We start from the raw sequence: 23380 nt of genomic DNA, 5'->3' as shown, positions 1-23380 counted from the left end.
ATAGGGATTTAATAGGGATTTAATAGGGATTTTAATAGGGATTTAATAGGGATTTAATAGGGATTGCACTGAATCTGTAGATTGCTTTGGGTAGTATAGTCATTTTCACAATATTGATTCTCCCAATCCAAGAACATGGTATATCTCTGCATCTGTTTGTGTCATCTTTGATTTCTTTCATCAGTGTGTTATAGTTTTCTGAGTACAGGTCTTTTACCTCCTTAGGTAGGTTTATTCCTAGGTATTTTATTCTTTTTGTTGCAATGGTGAATGGGATTGTTTCCTTAATTTCTCTTTCTGATCTTTCATTGATAGTGTATAGGAATGCAAGAGATTTCTGTGCATTAACTTTGTATCCTGCAACTTTACCAAATTCATTGATTAGCTCTAGTAGTTTTCTGGTGGCATCTTTAGGATTTTCTATGTATAGTATCATGTCATCTTCAAACAGTGACTGTTTTACTTCTTCTTTTCCAATTTGTGTTCCTTTTATTTCTTTTTCTTCTCTGATTGCCATGGCTAGGACTTCCAAAACTGTGTTGAATAATAGTGGTGAAAGTGGACATCCTTGTCTTCTTCCTGATCTTAGAGGAAATGCTTTCAGTTTTTCACCGTTGAGAATGATGTTTGCTGTAGGTTTGTCATATATGGCCTTTATTGATGTTGATGTAGGTTCCCTTTATGCCCACTTTCTGGAGAGTTTTTATCGTAAATGGGCATTGAATTTTGTCAAAAGTTTTTCTGCATCTATTGAGATGATCGTATGGGTTTTTTTCTTCAGTTTATTAATATGGTGTATCACATTGATTGATTGATTGATTTGCATATATTGAAGAATTCTTGCATCCCTGGGATAAATCCCACTTGATCATGGTGTATAATCTTTTAATGTGTTGTTGGATTCTGTTTGCTAGTATTTGGTTCAGGATTTTTCATCTATGTTCATCAGTGATATTGGTCTGTAATTTTCTTTTTTTTTTTTTGAATTTTTTTGAATTTTTGAATTTTATTTTTTTATACAGCAGGTTCTTATTAGTTATCTATTTTGTACATATTAGTGTATATATGTCAATCTCAATCTCCCAATTCATCCCACCACCACCACCACCCCTGCCCCTTTCCCCCTGTAATTTTCTTTTTTTGTGATCTCTCTTAGAAATGAAATAATGATGTTCATAACTACCTGCCATTTCTTGATAACCTACTATGTGCCAGGCACTGTGCTTAGAGCTTTGTATTTGTAACCGGTAACTGATATCACAGTAGTATACCAAACTGGAACGCTGTCAGCCCAATTACCCTGCCCAGCAGGAAGTCTAGTCCCCCTCCCCCACCCCCACCCACCGGCAAAGTGCTCCCCCCACCTGATCTCCACTTCCTGAGGGGCAGGGGGCTTCCAGGCAGTCCTGCTGGCTCCATCTCCTCAGGCTAAAACTCAGTCAAAAGAACTTCACCCCAAACTAGACAGGGCTCCCTTTTAAGGTATTCCTCTAAGCTGCTTTTTCTAAGATCCAACTCTGCCCTCAGGAGGGCTGGGTAGGGGCAGGTAGAAAGCAGGTTGGCTTCCTCCGGAACCAAGAGACACCTGGACTCTGCGCCCTTCACCAACTCAAGGCTGCTGGCAGCTCTCACCACCCACAGGCCACACTTCTTTCTACCTTACTGGTAATTTTATTTAAGCGTCTTCGTCACTCTGTCCCTTCCAGAAGAGTGTTCTGGACTTCAATTCTTGGGGACAAGAGGTTAAGGTCTTAGTCCCTTCTCTCTTAGAACGTCCAGTGCTCTGTATGCAAGTTGCTGAGGATTCATCTAGCACTCTGCTTTTCAAAAAGGGTATGGGATGGGGACTTCCCTGGTGGTGCAGTGGTTAAGAATCCGCCTGCCAATGCAGGGATCGTGGGTTGGAGCCCTGGTCCCTGAAAATCCCACATGCCTCGGAGCAACTAAGCCCATGTGCCACAACTACTGAGCCTGCACTCTAGAGCCCACGAGCCACAACTGCTGAGCCCACGTGCCACAACTACTGAAGCCCACGCGCCTAGAGCCCGTGCTCCGCAACAAGAGAAGCCACTGCAATGAGAAGCCCGCGCACCACAACGAAGAGTAGCCCCCACTTGCTGCAACTAAAGAAAACCCGCGCACAGCAACAAAGACCCAATGCAGCCAAAAATTAATTAATTAATTAATTAATTAATTATTTTTTAAAAAGGGTATGGGATGGGAGACTGATGAAGGGATTTCCCCCCACCCCCATAGTAATTCAAATATTCTCCAAAGTGATATTTGCCATCTCTACCAAAAGCAGGCCAACGTTTTAGGACCCAAATCACCAAGCACTGCCAACTGTGCACATCCTGTTTACTCAACTCCATTGTTCCCATGTTATAGCTGCAGTATAAGGGTATCCCGGGTCCTATACCCAGAAAAAGGTTTAGCTTCATTGTCCTCTTTCAGGGCAGAAGAAAATGCCAACAATTACTCCTGTTTCTAATCTCTATTATGAGCAAAGATCTCGAATCAATCCTACTGCTTTGACTTTAAAGTAATCTTGTATTGTCAGGATGCCAGCTTTTAAAATAGAGCAATTGGGGACCCAGGGGTAATGTTTAGAATCACAGTGAATTACAGAGCAAACAGAGCCTGAAAGTCAGAGTAAGGCACGTGTCTCTGATGAATGAGTTAGCAAAAAAATTCTTCTACTTCAACTCAAGCCCCCGAAGTCAGACTCTGCTGTTTTTATTTTATTTATTTATTTTTTTAGATTTTTTTTTTTAATAAATTTATTTATTTATTTATTTTATTTTGGCTGTGTTGGGTCTTCATTGCTGCACGCAGGCTTTCTCTAGTTTCAGCGAGTGGAGGCTACTCTTCGTTGCAGAGCACGAGCTCTAGGTGCACGGGCTTCAGTAGTAGTGGCATGTGGACTCAGTAGTTGTGGCTCGCGGGCTGTAGACCGCAGGCTCCGTAGCTGTGGCCCACGGGCTTAGCTGCTCCGCAGCATGTGGGATCTTCCTGGACCAGGGCTTGAACCCGTGTCCCCTGCATTGGCAGGCAGATTCTTGACCACTGCACCACCAGGGAAGTCCCTCTGCTGTTTTTAGAATCTGTAAAAGTTCTGCTAAGTTCAACTGAAATTCAACGACGTAAAGAGGAGGCGTTCCATTATCGTTGCAATATGGGAGGAAGAGCTCCAGCTTTGGAGGCAAGGAAGCTGACTTCAGTCCCAGCTCTACCTTGAGTGGGCGCTTTATTTAACTTATCTGCGGCTCAGAATCCTCATCTATAAAAGAGAGACAGTAGTACCAACTTTGTTGTGAAGAGTCAAAGAGATAACATATGCCCAGCCCCAGATGGGTCCTGCCACATTGGAGACAGTCAATAAATATTCAATATTCAAATGGATAATGGAATAAAGCACCTGGTATTCATACATAGACTACTCAATAAGGATCAGTTTCCTCCTCTAAGTTGAAGCATGGGTGTGATTGAGGTCATCCAGGGGGAAAATAAAGAGTGAAAAGAGAAGGGCCGAGAATGGGCAGCAGGTACAGAGATGGGCAGACCAGGCACCCATAGCAGATGCCCATGGGAACTGCCAAGAGGTGGGGCTCTGGTGAGAGGGAAATGGGGAAGCCGAGGGGAAGAGACTTAAAAATACAGAGATGTCCGCTGTCTGGTGCTGAAGATTAGAATGGAAATATGTCCGGGTGATTAGAAGATCAGGAGGTCTTTGGGTTCCAGGATCAAGGTTCCAGCAGAAACAGATGGTAACTCCAAAGAGAGTTTAATAGAGACTATTCAGAAGGCTGGGCGCAGACTTACAGGCAAGTGACCAGTGTGAGGTACCTGGGACTGAAAACAGCAGGAAGCCACTACCATCCCTAGGCTTACAGGAGAAAGGGGATCAGGTTCTGCAGGGCCCTGTGGACACAGAGTGGAGGAGGGGCCATCCACATGGGGTCTCGGGAGAGCAGGTAGCCAGTGCCAAGCCCGGCCCTTCAGCGGTGGCCAGAATGGGCGGGAACTGGTGCACTGACTCTCCCCTGTCCTTCCATCCTCTTCCTCCCCCCACCCTCCCCTGTCCCCCCTCCCTGCATCTCCCCCCCATCCCTCCCTTAATCTTCCCCTCCCTCTTCTCATCTCCCCCTCCCTCCCTCCCCCTCCCCCCACCCTGCTGTCTTCGCCTGGAAGCCAGAAGTCAAGGGAATTCAGGTGATGCCATCCCCAGAGGTCACCTTCTGGCAGTAAGGATGGAGAGTGGGCCGATGGCAAAGGGGACTAGACAGCACCAGTGAGATGGCAGTTTTACCGGGAGGGGGTGTTGGGACTGGTGGGGAGAAGGTACGACAGGCCCTCTACTCACAGCCACTCTGGAAACAACCTGAATCTCTATATATACCTGAAAAACAAAACATAACACAGTGCCACTTCCTATAAGACAGTCTATCGTTCAGAATTAAGACAGTGTCTCCCCGGCCTCTCCCCAGCTGGCTGAGCTGGGTTTGACTGCCTGCTGTCACCGTGAGCTGCAGAGCAAGCGCTTTTTGAGACTAAATGGAAACACCTCAGCGGCTCTGTCGGATGGCAATGAGCCACTGCACTATTTCTCTTAGGAACTGTAATTCCCAAATCTGAAAACAATTTGAGAAAGAACTAAAAAAAGGACCACGTCCGCTCCGCTTCTCTCTCTGCGTCATCGCTGTGCAGGGATGGGAGCTATTTCAGCTCCTCCTGCGAGGACAGATGTGCCCTGACCCACCTTCCCTCCCAGACTGCCCTGAGCTATCTTTGAAACTGGGTCTGCGCTGGGGCCCACGTGTCCTCAAAACCTTGGAGCGAGCCAAGAGGGTACTAAGGGCTAGGGGGGCGGGCAGCGGTGGCTTTTGCTTTTCAGGCCGGCCTACTGTCCACCCCACTGGCACGCGCCCTGGCACATTTCACACCGCGGTCTGCATCCTCCAAACATGAAAGCAGGAGTGCATCACCCCAACTGGAGGGAAGCCAGACCTCCTGGGTGGAACTGGAGCTACAGCTCCTCTCCGCACCTGAGTGCCCCCAGGCCACGGAGCACAGCCCCACAGTCGGAAATCTCAGTGTCCGGGGAGGACTTGCATCTCATGGAGACGCTGGTCAGTGCATCAACTCTTTACAGCCTCTGTCCGGCTCGCATCAGCAATTCTGACAGCCTCTGGTTTGGTCCATTTTCCTCCAGGCCCTGTTAAAACATCCTTTGCGAGCAATTTCCCAGACCTTCTAACGTGAAGTGTGACAGGGTCAGGGGCTATGGGGGCCTAAGGCACCCTCCCTCTCTTCAGGGGGTTCTATCAGTTAACATGTGGGTTGAAACATATGGAATTGCTGTTATTCTTAGGTCAAAAATGGTTGAATGTCAGCATTCAAGTAATTCAACCTAAATCACAGACAGAACCAGTAGTCGAAATATCACCTTCATGAATGGCTTGGATAATGCCCAAAAATGTCCCAAAGACAAGGCTCTCTGGGGAAAACTAGATTAGAAGGAGCATATAACTGAGGCCTAAATGGAGTTTCCAGTTGCCTTCGCCCAGAATTAATGACCAGGGCTGCAATACACTTTCCCCCAGAGCACAGGGCGTATGGGGGTCCTCCCCCCAACCAGGGGACGACTCACTGAGGTGCCCTGGTGGCCTCAGGAACTCCTGTGGAGGTGGCAGGAGGCAGGATGGGGGGACGGTGGCCCCTTGTCCTCATTCTGAACCCTGAAAAGGGGCCACCCCACAGGTTGCCCTGCATTAGCCTGGGGTGTGGACACATCAAAGTGAATCTGCAAGCACACATGGTTGTGATGATTAATGCTATGGCAGCTTGGCTGGTCATGGGGAGCCCACATCAAATATCACTTCTGATGAGTCTGTGCGGTGTTTCCAAATGAGATCAGCATTGGAATCAGTGGACTCGGTAAAGCAGATCATCCTCCCCAGTGTGGGGGGCCATCAGCGAATCTCTTGAGGGCCTGAATAGAACAAAAAGTGGAGGAAAGAATAATCCTCCCCCTCTTTTTTTTTCCTGCCTCACCGCTTGAACTGGGACCCCTCACCGCATCTTATTCTTCTCTTGGACTTGGGTTTACATCATGGTTCTCAGGTCTTTAGTCTTAGCTGAATTACGCCACTGACTTTCCTGAGTCTCCAGCTTGCAGACAGCAGATCATGTGAGCCAATTCCTTGTAATGAATCTCCTTTTATATATGTGTATATCTCCCATTGGCTGTTTCTCTGGAGAACCCTGACTAATACAGTGGTTCAGCAAAAGAGCACCCTGTGTACTTTGCTTCCCCAAGCTACTCATGGCTTCCAAGGACATAGGTAGAACCAGGAAGTTCCCAGAGTCCCTAAGTGGGGACTCAGAGGCAGCTGAGTTGAAAGCAGCAATGGGCCTGCCATTGTGAGGGGTGAACAACCAGAAGCAGAGGTCTGGGGTGGACTCCCTGACCAGGGAGCTAGGTGGAGACTAATGCAGAAATGCAGTGTGCTTAGAACACCAGTAAGAACCAAGGCCAGGTCATGTGGGAGGGCTACCAGGCTCTACTTAGCCGTGAGAACAAATAACACATTAATTCCCATCAAGACTATAGTTGCAAATGCCAGGAGGGTGTGTGCCAGGAGGGAAACGTTCACCTAACAAAGTTGTGTAAGTCATTCCATGCTTCAGGCATCTAGAAGCCATCTTAGGTAGGTGGGAGAGAATAGCATCGAAACAAACAACAACAACAAAAACACAAGCAACTATTGTAAAACATTGACTTACTAAAGAACCTGTTTACATTTACTAGATAGACAATTTTTTTCTCTACTCCTTATTGTGGTGATATTTATGAGAAAGACTAGGATAGCTATAGAAGAAAATTAAGAAACATCTGAGAATATTGAGAACAAAATTTGTGACCTTACTATACTTATTAAAAGTAATTTATTGTGAAGAAACAATACAGAAAAAGACTATACTACAGTTTTTGCTGGAACCTTGCATAATCTAGCATGGATTTGGGTATATACCAAATACACATGCCATCCAAAAGTTTTAAAGTGCAAGACTGTAATAGATAAAACTATTGGTCCCAACTCTTCTCTCATCCATGGATATAGATCCATGTCTTTTGTCATGTGATTTTGCAGTTACTGCTACACAAAAGATGGTGTGAACCTCCCCACCCCTTGACATTCTACTTGACCATGTGACTTGCCTTAGCCAAAGAGATGTTAGTAGGAACTAAACATGTGGTTACATACTGAGGCCTGTTCTCTATTCTTCCATCACCAAGAGACAACAGGCCCTGGCTGATACCAAGAGAAGAATGAGAGCTATATGGTGTAGAGACATCCTAGTGGAATTGAAACTTGAAACAGTTGTCTCAGCGGCCTCAAATTCATGAGCAAGAAATAAATGTTTATTGCTGTATGACACTGAGATTTTGAGGCTGTTATGCAGCTATAGCTGACTGATACAAAGACAGACTTTATTTATTTATTTATTTTGCTGACAAAGCAAAAGACTTTATTGGGAAGGGGCTCTGGACAGAGAGCGGCAGGGTAAGGGAACCCTGGAGAAATGCTCTGCCATGTGGCTCATAGTCTCATGTTTTTTGGTAATGGGATTAGCTTTCTGAGTTGTCTCTGGCCAATCATCTTGCTAGTGCCCATGTTGTAGGAAAGAAAGTGAAGCCAGAGAAGATGGTCACATCCCAGGTCTCAGGCGAGTCCCTGGGACGGCCACCAAGTGTGGATTCTTGGCTTTGCACAGGAAAGAATTTAAGAGCAAGTCATAGTAAAGTGAAAGAAGATTTATTCAGGGAGATACACACTCCACAGACAGAGTGTGGGCCATCTCAGAAGGCAAGAGGCCCCAAGGTACGGGGTTGTCAGTTTTTATGGGCATGGGTAATTTCATAGGCTAATGAGTGGGAGGATTATTCCAACTATTTGGGGGAAAGGGTGGGGATTTCCAGGAATTGGGCCACCCCCCCCCCCCCACTTTTTTGGCATTTTATGGTCGGCCTTGGAACTGTCATGGCACCTGTGGGTGGGTCATTTAGCTTGCTGATATGTTACAGTGAGCGTATACTGAGGCTCAAGGTCTGGTGGAAGTCAGTCATCTGCCATCTTGGACCTAGCTGGTTCTAACCAGTTTATGTCGTGTCCTCAATGGCTATGTCATTCTTTTAAAGGTTGTCCCCTGCCCCCTTCCTGTTTCATTCCCCCCGAAGAGATTTTACTCCCATATTCTTATGGGAAGCAGAGAGGCAACGGTCCATCTTCTGTAGCTGCTTCAGGACTGAGTAAGGGTGTCGACCCTGCCCGTCAGGGAGTAGAAATTTCTGGATGCCTGATCTAGGGGACCCAGGGGCAGGACAGCTCCTTGTTTTAAGGTGGTATGGACTGGAATCCTTGCATAGCCATCATCTTCTTTTTTTATTTTTTATGCCAACTATTTATTAGCAAGGAGAATGGAATAAGGCTCTTCTGACAAAAGAAAAAATGTTTTTCTAATAAAAGAGACATATTTACAATGAGTAAGAAATATCCAGTACCTGCCACATGAAGCCAATAGGAAAATCCCAACAACTACCAGAGTGTCATTATTCCATGACCCCTTTACTTACAGAACAATTTAAAAATTATATATTTTGGCACATTATATAATGTTGGCACATTACAATTGTGGAACAGTTGTAACTTCTTCCATAGCCTTCCTATGAATCTTCTTGAAGATGAATCACTGATGAAACATCCGGACAACAGTAACTGTCTATAAATGACAGAAGACTTAAAAAGCACGGTTAGACATCTGATTACAGTATAATTGATAAAGAAGCTTGGTTATTGTTGTGACATACAACATTTTAAGATAATTACTAGAACTATAGCATTATACCAGGACATATCCAAATTTTAGAAACTTTACATAATGTTTAGAATGTCTACATTAATAACATTCATCCACAGAGTATATTTTACATAGGTTTATCACTCATGTGATAATGCTCTCCATGTAATTTAACACATCAAATAATATTAGTTAAATATTTCTCTCTGAGGTGCCTCAGGGTCCCTCTAAAGCATCCCAAAGTTAGCTGGAAGTCAAAAGAACTTTAATTAAAATTTGATATTTGGGAAGTTTGTCAAAAAGTTTCAAAACATTTGGTTAAATAAGATCATAGGTCACTGTGAGACAATACTTATTTTTTTAACCAAAGTTACAAGACATCTCAAAAGCAAATACAGATCACTTAAAGGCAAAGAAACTCACGCAATCCGTTATCAAAAGCAGCACTGCAAGAAAACTTTGTTCTCTTAACAGAGAGACTGAACCCAAGTCTTTCCTCGGCCCATTTCGAGCAAAATCCATTAATCCAACTGAATTTAATCCAATCTTAGAAAATCCTGATTGTGCACAACTTTTTTCAGTTTTTTTTTTTTCATTCCTCAAACCTTCTTTCACTGAAAACATATATCTCACTTTCCTTAAAAGTTTTTTCACATCGAGTTACTTTTCTTGTTGACAAATTTGCAACAGATATAATAAGGTCTTATTTGACCTCTAGTAAACCTAGGTACAACAGAAGTATTATACTTAACATTGACAACTCTAAAGACATGTCTATATTAATCAAAACAAGCTTAAGCCACCTTCAGTACAAGATATCAGTTTAGTACTGAATATTTTCCAGATGACATGAACCTGAAATTCATTCTAGCCAGATTATTTTCTATTTCTGAGTATTTATATAAGTGCTCAACTTCCTTTAAATCAAATAAATAGAGCTCTTTTACAAATTAATTTTTGGCAATACCATACATCTACAATATAGATGTATGGTATTGCCACATATAGATACATACGAACACACACAAACACAGAGACCTCAAACAAACACAGAGACCTCATAGTTCCCATTCCAAAATTTCAGCCATGAGTCAGGTACAACAATGTAAAACCCATCAGTTACAAAAGAGGGTGGATTTAAATTGGGTTTCTGGCAGATGGAACAAATCAAGGTCACTTGTCTAGATGACTAAACCCTTTTTACTAACATTTATGGAAAAGATGCTTAAGATTTCTATTTGTGTTTGACAAGTTCCACATCACCCCCTTTTTCAAAATTTGTATTTTAAAAAGATGGCAGAAATAAGGGTTCCTGGAGAAAACCAGGTAGAACATTTGCATTTCAAAGGCATGGGAGGAGAAAGACAAGTTCCTCCTAGGATGACTTTGTTCCCCCTTTGTCAATACTTATAAGCCTCTTAAGATAAATAGGCAAGGTTTTGGGAGAGGTAAAAGGATTGGTGGGCTTTGCATTATTTTTGGAGCCACACCTCTGGTCCTATAAAGACTAGATTTGTAAAACAAGGACAGGTTTGGGTTTTTTTTCCCCCTCAAAGAATTGGGTGGCCACCTCAGTGATATTGAAGAACTGATATACCCATTCACCTATGTTGGAATGTTTTACTTTTCCTGATTTAGCTTAGGGGAGAAGGTCTCCCCAAAAATTCCTAACAGGTATGCTTAGTTTAGTCAGACTAGTAGCCTCCTATTTTGGTACTCTATTTTCAAACACTTTTGGGGTTCCTCCCTGGGTTTAAGAAATTCTTTAATTATGGCCCTCAGTCAGGGCTTTGATCTGTGGAGGCTTGCCTGCAACCTCATGTGATCCCATTTCTAAAGGTAGCTGGACAATTTTTAGCTACCCCCCCTTTTTTTGTCCGTTCCATTCCTATCCTATAGGCACCCTAGGCTTGAATTTTATAAGCACAGAGAGTGGAGGCATTCATGGCATTACAGTGTCTAGATTTGTCCACTCAAAGGAAAAGAGATATGGGAGTCTGGGTGCAGGGGAATGCAGAAGAAGGCGACATTTTAACACTGTGAACAAGTTTAATAGCCCATAGTTTAAGAACTTAGATGGGGTGGCATGGAGACCTCCTCTGGCTTGGGACCGAGGTAGACTCCTCCGGCCAAGAGCAGTTGTTTTCTAATCCATAAACGTCTCCAGCTTGGACTATTGTCTGGAATTTAGTGGGCAAGTCCCTTCCCAACAAGGGGACAGGGCATTCAGGCACGAGCAGAAAATGAAGTGCAAAGGTAAAATTTCCTAACGAGCAGTGGAGGGGAGGGGTGAATCGCTTGGTTTTGGGCTCTCCATCAATCCCCATTATCATACAGAATTGGGAGAACAAGGGTCCAGGGAAATCAGCACAGAGCAGGCGGCCCCCGTATCTAATAAGAAAATAAGTCTCCTACCTGCCATGTCAACGGTTACCCAAGGCTCCTCCGGAGAAATGATCAGGTGTTCTTTGGGAGCCAGGGAGGGTCCCGGGACCCGTCAGTCTTTGGTCCTCTCAGTCATCATCGATTTGGGAGCCCCAAGTCCCCTTTGGGACTGGGGGCAGTCCCATTTCCAGTGGCCCTCTCGTTTTCATATCGGGCAGGGTCCCAGTGGACTTTTCCCCCAGAGGGAGTATTTGCCCTTCCTGTCGCCCTTCTGGCTACACTTAAAACAGATCCTTTCTCGGTGAGACAGTGGCTCCAATCCAGGCTTCCTGGATCCTGTCCTCACCATGGGTCTTCCCAAGGGATGGTAATCCTGAGGTGTTACCATCTGAGGGGGTGCAGGGGTAGGGCTGCCTCCAGTAATTGTGCTTTTAGCTGTTGTCCCTGAATCCATTTTGCCTCTTCAACACTGTCTTTATTGTTAAATACTCCAAAGGCCAAATCCATGAGCTGATTCATGGGGGGCTGGGGTCTCCAGCTCCCCAGATGGGGCATTCGGGTTAAATAGTCCAGAAGACAGTGTCCCTGTCAGAATTGGGGGAGGTAGGAGTTCTCGGTTATGGACCCCAGGGAGGTGGACTCATAAGAGGATCATCTAAAACATCAGGCTCAGGACTTCCCTGGTGGTGCAGTGGTTAAGAATCCACCTGCCGGGCTTCCCTGGTGGCGCAGTGGTTGAGAGTCTGCCTGCCAATGCAGGGGACACGGGTTCGAGTCCTGGTCTGGGAAGATCCCACATGCCGCGGAGCAACTGGGCCCGTGAGCCACAACTACTGAGCCTGCGCGTCTGGAGCTTGTGCTCTGCAACAAGAGAGGCCGCGACAGTGAGAGGCCCGCGCACCGCGATGAAGAGTGGCCCCCGCTTGCCGCAACTAGAGAAAGCCCTCGCACAGAAACGAAGACCCAACACAGCCAAAAATAAATTAAATAAATTAATTAATTTAAAAAAAAAAAAAATCCACCTGCCAATGCAGGGGACAAGGGTTCGAGCCCTGGTCCGGGAAGATCCCACATGCCGCAGAGCAACTAAGCCTGCGCACCACAACTACTGAGCCTGCACTCTGGAGCCTGCGAGCCACAATGACTGAAGCCCGCATGCCACAACTACTGAAGCCCGTGCACCTAGAGCCTGTGCTCTGCAACAAGAGAAGCCACAGCAATGAGAAGCCTGCACACCACAACGAAGAGTAGCCCCAGCTCGCTGCAACGAAGACCCAACACAGCCAAAAATATAAATTAATTAATTCAAAAATAAATAAATAAATAAAACATCAGCCTCCTGTGGGGGAAGAAGGCACTTTGAAGGGATGTGAGCCAAGCACACCTGGCAGGAGTTCTTTAGACCTGGATTTTGGAATAGGGTCATGAACATTTGGATGTATGGGACTTCCCCCCTTTTACCTTCCCTTTTACAAAATAGGTCCAGCTGCAAGATGGTATTGTAATTCAGTGACCCTTTTTTTTTTGGCCAGATCTCTTGGTCCCCTATTTTGTATTGGGGCCATGCAGTATTGCAAATAAAAATTAATTTTTTTCTTAAACCATCCTGTCTAAATTTTCCCCAGTTAGCTAATATGCATCCTAGTGGGGAGTCCTTTGGGGTGCTTGTAGTTGCCGCCATTTTTTATTAGGATGTCTTGACGAGAGTCTGATGGATCCTGGCGAGGTGGTAGTTATTTGTCCTGGCGTTCTCCCAGTGTCAACAGCGGGGTCCCTGTGAGCACTCGATATCTGCCTGGTCGGTGAGCCTGAGTAGGCCCCTTGGATTAGTCAGGAAAAGGAACAAGAGCCAGTGGGACAAAGAGCAACCAGAGTTTCAGGGCCTAAATCCTTCAGAGAGGGAGAGGGGAGACCTAGGCCCTGAGCCAACTAAATGGATTACCTTTATCACTGAAACAAAAGAAAGAGAAACAAATAGAGCCGAAGGGTAGGGCTGGAGTGCCACAAGGCAGTGATAACAATACAAGGCAAAAGCTCCCCTCAGGATATGGTCCTTGTGATGTTGAGGAGGCCTACCTCTCCACAGAAGTAAAAGGCAACACACAACCTACTGGCAAAGCCAGCAAGGAAGCTCAAGGATCAATAGACAGTCCAAGAAGTCAAGAGAGAAGTCGAAGGATATAAGAGGAATCCAGGAAAGGAGGGAAAGTGTGCAGCCGCGATGCTTCCCAGAATAGAAAGGAAGGTGTACAGCCATGACACTTCCCTAGGCCAGAGATTGGTAAGCCCGCTGAGAAAGGTGCTCGCCCACTACCTCCACTCAGAGGTTGATGAAGTCCGCCTGTGACCTCCACGAGGGAAGTGCTCACCCCCAACATCCTCTTGGGGGCGCAGTGAGGCCATAAGCCTGAGAGCACTCGGGGAGGGCCGGCCGCAAATCTAGAGGAGGACTCAAGGAGTCCCCCAGTGTGGGCCCCCGACGTAGTTCCAGCGTCCCGGAACCAAACTGGGACTAAAAACAAGTAGGGAGGGGGAATTGGGCTCAAGGAGCCACAGAGGGGAAATTCACCCAACCGAGTTGTCAGTACTTGTCGCGTGGTCTTAATTTGGATGTCCAGTGGTCCTCTCGGTGGATCTTCTCAAGTCCAAAGAGACAGAGCAATAGGAGAATGAGAAAGATCGAGGGGAGAAAAGCCTTGGTGTTGGTGGGCTCCTTCATGGCCAGAGAACTGGTCTCTGCCAGATCCTAAGGGACTGCTTGAATCTACACAGCTCAGGACAAGTCACAGCCATGCTCCAGAGAGGAGCCATAGCCCAAAAGGAAGATCAAGATTATGCCCTTTGAGGTCCCAAGTTGGGCACCAGAAAAGATGTTGCAGGAAAGAATGTGGGGCTGGAGAGAATGGTCATGTCCCAGGTCTCAGGTGAGTCCCTGGGACAGCCACCAAGTGTGGGTTCTTGGCTTCACCCAGGAAAGAACTCAAGAGCGAACCATAGTAAAGAGAAAGAAGGTTTATTCAGGAAGATACACACTCCATAGACAGAGTACGGGCCATCTCAGAAGGCGAGAGGCCCAAAGACAGACTTTCATGTGATATGATCGATCAACATGGACCACAAACACAACATTAGAAACTAGAGTATATTTTGTGAAACCTCAAACAAGCACGGTGTATTTCCTATATTCCTTGTTAATATAGGAAAATGATATATCTGAATAACAGAAAATAGAATATAGATAAAATTTCTTCACTTCCCCACCACTGCCACAATAAAAATAAATCTTACTTGACAGGACTTTTCATTTCACTTAGAAGACAAATTAACAAAGGAATAACAGCTATCTGAACTTCAAGGTTTTCAAAAAAAGGATGCTATTTGGGGGAGGTAGTTAACTCAATGAAATCTCATCATATAAACTCATTACAAATTCTTCCTGAGTAGACAATTTTGGTGATGCTATGTGGTTCTGGTCAAAAAAAAAGAAGCAAAGAAACAAGTATTAATTTTTGAAATTTAAGATGATTTTTTGATATATAGCTGAAATATTAGTTTCAAGTGTACAATACAATGACTCAATATTTGTATATATTGTGAAATCGTCACCACAATAAGTCTGGTTGACAACCATCACCACACATAGTCACACATTTTTTTCCATGTGATAAAAAAATTTTAAGATCTACTCTCTTAGCGACTTTCAAATATATAATGCAGTGTGCTTGATTATAGTCACCATGCTGTAAAGTACATCCCTATGACTTAATTATTTTATACCTGCAAGTTTTTACCTTTTAACCATCTTCACCCACTCCCCATCGCCCACCTCTGGCAACAATCTGTCCTCTCTATCTACGAACACATGATGCCTCCAGCTTTGTTCTCAAGGTTGCTTTGGCTATTCAGGGTCTTTTATGGTTCCATTCAAATTTTAGGAGTGTTTGTTCTATTTCTATGAAAAATGCCATTGGAATTTTAATAGGAATTGCATTGAATCTGTAGATTATTTTGGGTAGTATGGACATTTTAACAATATTCTTCAATCCATGAGTACAGAATATCTTTCCATTTATTCGTGTCTCCTTCAATTTCTTTCATCAGTGTCTTATAATTTTCAGTGTACAGATCTTTCACCTCCTTGGTTAAATTTTTTCCTAGGTAATTTTTTTTTAATTTTATCAGAGTATAGTTGATTTACAATGTTGTGTTAGTTTCAGGTATACAGCAAAGTGATTCAGTTATACATATACATATATTCATTTTTTTTCAGATTCTTTTCTCATATAGATTATCACAGAATATTGAGTTCCCTGTGCTATTCAGTAGGTCCTTACTGGTTATCCATTTTATGTATAGTATTGTGTATGTTAATTCCAAGCTCCTGATTTATTTCCCCGCCCCCCCATGTTTCCCTTTTGGTAACCATAAATTCATTTTTGATGTCTGTAAGTCTGTTTCTATTTTGTAAATAAAGTTCATTTGTATCTTTTTATTAAATTAGAGTCTACATATGAGTGATATCATATGATATTTGTCTTTCTCTGACTTACTTCACTTAGTCTGATAATCTCTAGGTAATTTATTATTTTTGTTGCAGTTGTAAATGGAATTATTTTCTTAATTTTTCTTTCTGATAATTTGTTACTAGTGTGTAGAAATGCAACAGATTGATATATTCATTTTGTATCCTGCAACTTTACTGACTTCATTTACTAGTTCTAACGGTTTTTTGTGGGGGTCTTTAGAGTTTTCTATATATAGTTTCATGTCATCTGCAAGCAGTGACAGTTCTTCTACTTCCTTTCCCATTTGGATGCCTTTATTTCTTTTTCTTGCCTAATTGCTGTGACTAGGACTTCCAGTACTATGTTGAATAAAAGTGGCAAGAGTGAGCACCTTGTTTCTGATCTTAGAGGAAAAGCTTTCAGCTTTTCATCATTGAATATGATGTTAGCTGTGGCTTGTCATATATTGGCCTTTGTTATGTTGAGGTATGTTTCCTCTATACCCACTTTGTTGATAAGAACCATTGTTTGAAAGGACTAAGGAACTTAAAAACCTAACAATTCTAATGGCTTTCTCTACTTAATGAAGCTTGAGATGGGAACATTTTCTAAATAAGAATAAAGAGCAAATATCTATTCAATTTACTCTTTCTTTTTAATAAGGGTGGTAGCAATCTTGCATCATTGGGTTCTGGAATCCCTTTTCCAAATCTTAATAATGTATATGATTGTTATAAGTGCAAATACAAGCCTGAAAACAAGTAATTAGTAGGTTTATGTAATAACCCAACCAGATTGAATTTGAGATCGCCTCTGGTTTATAACTATTTCAGAAACAAAAGTGAGTGAAGGGATTTTAAATTCCAAAAGAACTAGAAATTCAAGTTCAAAGGCACCTTACTGAAACTTGTTTTAAAACTACTGAATCTCAGCAAGTCACTTATTAGAGGTCACAGTTTCATTTCTAACAGAGGTTACAACAGGACTGACCACCACTATGTAATAATGTCTCTATAGTATTTGCTTCTCCTGTCAGGAAGAATTATTCATTCTTTATTCATTCAGCAAATATTTATGAATTGTTTTTGTTATACCATTGGTTCTTCTAAGTCATAGAAATACTGAGATGAATAGTTTACATTTCTACACTCAAGGAGCTCACAGTTAGTGGGGGAGCCATATAAGAGAACCAGCTACCACAACAGAACACCAGTAGGTTGTAATCTATGAGTTCATAGAGGAGGGCAGCCAGCTGGGCCAGGAGAGGCCATCCAGAAGAACTGACACATGGAACTTGGTCTTGAACAATAGATGGCAGTTAGCCCAACAGGAGAGGGCATTCCGGGGAAAAGGAACATCACGTTCAAAGGCAAAACAAGGAGAGTATGGAGTATCTGGGGAATGACAAGTATTTCAGTGTGTAGTGGGGGAAGATGAGGCAGGAAAATCATATAGGGCAGGAAAATCATATAGGGCCAGATCAGAAAAGAATTCCCATGCATGCTAAGGACATCCCAAAGACTGACTCTTGAAGGAGGTGAAAGACCAGCCTTGGGCCAATAAAGAACAGAATTTAATTATGACACTACAAATCCACATTTAAGCCTATGGCATCCAGGGTATTATTACTCTTTAAAAAATAGATTTGTGTCAAGATTCAGAAGGAATCTCGTTTCTAGCCAAGTTTGCCAAGGGCAACATGATTCCATCAGCTGATTCTAATTAGACCTACACCTGCATTTTACATAGGAGTGGACCTTTGAGGAATAAGGAGCCAGTTTTCCTTCAAAATAATCAAACAGTGCCCATTAGCTATGGACAAAGGGCGGAGCCGTTTGGCACAAACTTGAAGAGTGTAGTCTGTAGAGAAAGGGGAAGCCTGTGGGCTCGACAGATATGATAGCAAGTGTCCTGATGATTATAAAACTAGAGGCAAAGCCAAGACCCAAACCCAGGTCTCCTGTTTCCAAGTCCAGTGCTCTTCCCATCATCTCCTTCTTCTTGCTAGAGAGGCAGTAAAATGTAACCAGCATAGCTGAAAATCCACTGACTCTAAGTTCAAGTTCTAATTCTGCCACGTTTAAGTTTCCTTGTCATTAGCAACTGCCATAGAACTCAGCATCCTCATGGATAAAATGAATGGGTTTGGGCCCAGATCCATGCTTACAACACCACTTATCTGGCATAGTAATGAGGTAGTAACACCTCTGATTGTGAATGCGTTCTCCCTTCACCCTATTCCTTGAGGAAAATAAAAGAGGAGCCTTCAGCTCAGAAAGGTCATGTGCTCACTGGCAACCAGTGGCAGCAGCCTTAGATGCTAGAGTTCCACGTACCTTGTACTAGGAAAAAAAGAGTCCATTGTTTAAAAATGAAGAAGAAATGAGCAAGTTTGTAAAGCACTAGCCTGTATGATCTCTAAGGTGACTTCTAGCTAAAAATAATGAAACTTTTAATATTGGGAAGATATAGGAAAATTAGGGGATGATTGAATCTGAGTTGATTCTCACTGAGTGCTATGTGCCTGGCACTATGCTAAGGGTTTCCTATGTATTAGTTCATTTATCTTCACAGCAGCCCTGGAAGTGGCTATTATATCCATTTTACAGATGAGAAAACAGAGGTGAAGAGAAATTGAATAACCCACCCAAGATTACCCAGTGAATAAGGGTGGGAGCTGAGATTTGAACCCCAGAGGTCTCACTCCCATTGGAAGACACTTAATGTGGCCCTTATAATTTAGTAGGTGACCACAGTATCCTAAAGAAAATGTGTCAAACTTTCACTGGCCATGAACCCTCTCAGGTAAATGTAACTCTGTAGAACCCCAGAGTCAGATCACCTCATGTTCATTCTGATTTCTGTACTGAATTTTTTTCCAAATCCAAAGCCTGGAATTATCTTCCATGAAGAAACAAGCTAATATAGCCTGGCATCCGATTCCTCATCTGTAAAATAGAGATAACACTTACTTCTGAAGGTTGTACTGGAAATAAAACTAAACCCTTATCAAAGCACCTAGCACACCTAGCTGGCACATCACCTCCACAAATGATAGTTTCTGGGGTGATACATCTCCATTTCTCCTTCTGAACAACAATGAGCCAGAGGAAAATGGGAAGTAACATAATACTCAACAAGAGGGAAATAGCTAAGTAAATTATACTGCGTCAAACTCAGTGGGATATTAAGAAGCCATTTTAAAAGATAAGTATGAAGGCCATAACAAACTTTAAAATGTTTAATGTAAAAAGACACAACACAATTCTAGATTTACCCTGAGTGTAATTACATACATAGGCTGCACTGAAAAGACTTACAGAAAAATAAAAATAGAGTAGTAAGATTGTGGATTTTTTGGTAAATATTCATTATGGTGCTCAACATCATTAGTTATTGGGGAAATGCAAATTTAAACTACACTGAGATACACCCACCACAACACCTAAAATTAAAGGACAGATAAAACCAAGTGTTGAAGAGGAGCTACTGGAACTCTCATACATTACTATGGAAGGATAAATTCTTCCACCAGTTTGGAAGCCATTTGGCAGTATCTACCAGGCTAAATAGAGTTACACCCTATGACTTGGTATTTTCATTCCTGGGTATAACTCCAACAGAAATAAGTGGCTATCTTTACTAGAAGACAAGTATAAGAACATTCATGGCAGTATTATTCGAAATAGTTCCTCAAGGCAGAAACAACCCGAAGGTCCATCTACAGGAGAATGGATAAATAAAGGTAGTGTATTCATACAATGGAATACCACACAGCACTGTAAAAGAACAAATTACTGCTACACAAAACAAGGATGAATCTCACAGACATAATGTTCAGCAAAAAAAGCCAGAATCCCATTTATTTGAAGTTCCAAAACAGGAAACACTAATCTATGGGGATAGAGAGAGGCCAGAGGTGTGGTTTTTGGGGGGTCCTGGGGGTATTGATTGGAAGAGAGAATAAGAAAGCCTTCTGGTATGCTGGAAATATTCCAAACTTAATCTAGGTGGTGGTTACACAGGTATATAAAATTCATTGAACTAATCACTTAAGATTTGTATACTTTGGTGTTATATAAGTTTCACCTCAATTTTTAAAAAAACAAAAAATTATTAATATTAGTAGCATTAAGTTTTTAATAAATTGAAATCAGACAAAGATTTAAGATAAAATCTGTTTGACTCTCTCTCCTCTCTCTTTTCCCTTGAAGTTTCTTGAGTTTGGAGAATTACCTGATGTACTCAGTGGGAATACATTTCTAAAACAAAAACAGTTGGCCATTTAAAAAATATTATGCAAAGCATAATGCAGTTAAATCTATTTTTGATCTTTTTTTTGTGTTTTCACTTTATAACATTGGACAATCTTTTCTTCTCCAGCTCCTTCTGAGCTGTAGTTTGTCCACTTGTAAAAAGGATGAGAATTTTCTGTGCCTCATTTGAGCCATAAGAATTTGTGAACAAAATCCTGCTAGCCCTCAAAAACTTTTGGATGTTTGGGTATTAGATGTGTTGGTAGATTCCTTTATAGTTAACAAGATTCTTTTTGTTGCAAACATTTCCCCTTTTCTAACTTCTATCTTTTGAGTATATACTGTATTCTGAAACATGAATTCTGAGACGTTTCTGACAATTTAGTTTAAGTCACTGATATACTAAACTCGAGCTTTGCCTCTCCTGGAGTAAAATTCATGTTGAATGGAGTTCCGAAGAGATACATCAAACTCCAAATTGTAGCCTATCAGGGCACTTTAGGTAGCTTTGTAGATGGGGCAAGAGGCTTATCTGCAGAAATCCTTTCCCTGTGTACTGAGGACTTATCTTTTTAGGGTCAACCCCACATGTTCTTGGATCCCCAGAATCTCTGTCTGAATCCACCCCACCACCTTCCTGACCTCCTTCCCTTCCAGATATCTGATGGTTGGGGCACCCCCTGACTGCAGTGACTTCCCCCATTACTACTTGTTATGACCTAAAATGGTTCCAAAACAGTGTCACTCCCCATCTCTGTAGCAAATCCGCCTTACATCACATCATCTGTCTACAAGATAAAGAACACAGCTACCACCAGTTCTGCTAATGAAATGTGTCTTCCGCATTTGGGAAAAGACAACCCTGGGAGCTTCTCCCCCATCTCTGGGAGGCTCATGCTCCCCAGCCTTCCTCCCACACTTTTCTACCTGGCTTCCTTCAGGTCTAGAAATCTCCATCCCGCCCTCAGTGCGCACCACTGCTGCTTCCCACATTATGGGCATTCAGTTCATTCACCATATGAACTAAAGTCGGAATAATGGCATTTAGAATTCCACACTGATTTGCTATTAAAAGGGATCTAGGCCTGTGCCCCTTGGGAACAAGAGTTGATTTTATAGGTTACCATGAATATATCAGTACTGAATTAATTTAGAATTTCCAAAGTTTAAAAAAATCAGATCTTTCAAATAACTATGACCACAACCATAAAAGTCAGACCACCAGATTAAGAGACAATAATCAAGGAACGGTAGTGATGATTTTCAATCCCACAGAGCCTCTTACACAGCAAAAAGAGTCTGAGCTGAAAACAAGATTTACACATTACCTATTTCCGTGTTTTTTTTCCTTAGACACCACCTGGGCAGCTGACCTATTTCCCTGTCAGAAGCAATGACATGAGGCTTTATGTGATATTTTCCTACATCAGTAGGTTTGAAAATAAACAATTTTGAAAACCTGCAGCTCAGCACTTGGCATTTTACCAGAACTTTCCCAACTCCCAAAAGCCAAATCTGTCTTTTATTCCACTATGGAGTGCCTCATTTATCTTTCTAGGAGAAAATATAATAAAAACTAGAGAATTTGGTTCAGAGGATATATAATGGACACTTAAAACAATCATATAACAATAGTTCTTATGAAAAGCATATCAGGCCTAGGTTTATTTATATATATATGTGTGTGTGTGTATATATATATATATATATATATATATATATATATAATATGTAGATAGATTTGTATTTATATAATCTATGTATATATAAATATATATAGATAGGTATATTATATACAGATATATTTATATAATCTATTGAGATAGATAGATAGATAGATAGATAGATAGATAGATAGATAATCTAGTGCCCCAATTTTTATTCTTTTCTATCTCTTCATTAGTAGATTAATAAGATGTTGGGTAAGAGAGAGCAACAGAGCTAAAACAGAGACAAAAGACCAGTCTCTTAGTATAATTACTTACAGAATCCTGAGGATAAATTTCATAGTATAGCTAACATCATACCTTTATTCAGAGGGGACAAAAAGGGCTGGTGCTGTCTTTATAGCATATGAAAAATTCATTTTTTCTCAGCAAAAAGAAAAGTGACAAAAATTGATTTGATCTGTTCCTTTTAATTAAAAAAAAAATCTACTATGGTGGAAACATTCAATATTGTGGTCATATTACAAATGTTGAAATCTAGAAGTACAGATTTAAACTGCCCTTGAGTGGTCAGATTCATTTCTCTAAGAATAATCTGGAAAACTCCTGTACAAATGTAAACCATCATGTGACTCAGGGTGGCAAAAAGCCTGACACGGGACCTGTTGATTTGAAACATGTATATATATTATGTTGACCAAAACTTTAAATGCTAGCAAAATGTTTTAAAGTGTTTAAATCACAAGCCAATTATCATTTCCAGGTAGGCCTGCAAAATGGGGCACGTAACCGTTTGTGCCATCTGCTTTGTCAGCGGCAAAGGCTCTCCTCCGTGAGTGTCTGAAAGCGCCCCCCTTTGGTGAAACAGTTCACCCAGGCCTTGGGGTTGGAGGGGTCCAAATAGCTATTCAACTGCTTAAGCTGGCCCATGAGCCCAGCCCAGAGACAAAACAAAAGCAGAAGCTGTTGTCCCAGCTAGAATAAAGCCACCCACAAAGGGGAAGTCCCCACTGAGACCGCCTGTCCTTTGAGCAGGTGTTAATATTGTCCCCACCTTGTGGAGAAGAAGAAGGCTCAGAAGGGGGCAACGGCACACTTGTGGACCCCACTGAGCTCGCTGGCCTCCTGCCTGCCTTGGGCCGTGAAATGGGAGTTCCCGAGTTCATTCTCAAGGGAAAGGCCAGGCTGAGATGTCTCATCTTCAGAAAGACTCTTCGCACAGGTTAACTCGGAAGACAGAGGAGCTCTAGCTAAGCTGGTGGAAGCTATTAGGACCAGTTATAATGACAGATACGCAGAGATCCACCATCACTGTGAGGCAACATCACAGGTCCAAAAAAAATCTGTGGCTCTCATTGCCGAGATGGAAGGCAAAGGCTAAAGATCTTGCCACCAAACTGGGATAAAAGCACAATGTTGACTCTTCTGTACATAAAAATACAAATTATCCTTCAAAAAAACTCAACCTCATAACAGTATCTTCACTCTCCAAATTCCCATAGTGCTACTATACCCTAGAACACACAAACTCATGCATGTTGTTTTTTTAATTGAGTTAATGTGAGTGATGTGTCTTCTCTAAGTTATAATCTACAATTTATAATCCCCCCAAGTCTAGAAAACGTTCTTTGTTGCTCCACCTTGTATTTTAGTTACTTGGTACCTGTCCTAAACCTCTCCTACCAGACTGTAAGTTTATTGAAGG

The 23380-nt window shown here is 42.3% G+C and overlaps 1 pseudogene; it reads left to right on the top strand.

The window, feature by feature from the left end:
* Window positions 1-23081, top strand: part of LOC133076334 (large ribosomal subunit protein eL8-like) — a 163073-nt pseudogene extending 139992 nt beyond the window's left edge.
* Window positions 23082-23380: the final 299 nt, after the last annotated feature.

Source organism: Eubalaena glacialis, chromosome 16 (genome assembly GCF_028564815.1).
Source record: "Eubalaena glacialis isolate mEubGla1 chromosome 16, mEubGla1.1.hap2.+ XY, whole genome shotgun sequence".
Taxonomy (NCBI): Eukaryota; Metazoa; Chordata; class Mammalia; order Artiodactyla; family Balaenidae; genus Eubalaena; species Eubalaena glacialis.
The sequence above is the reverse complement of the archived record's forward strand: the minus strand, read 5'-3'. Positions and strand labels throughout refer to the sequence as shown.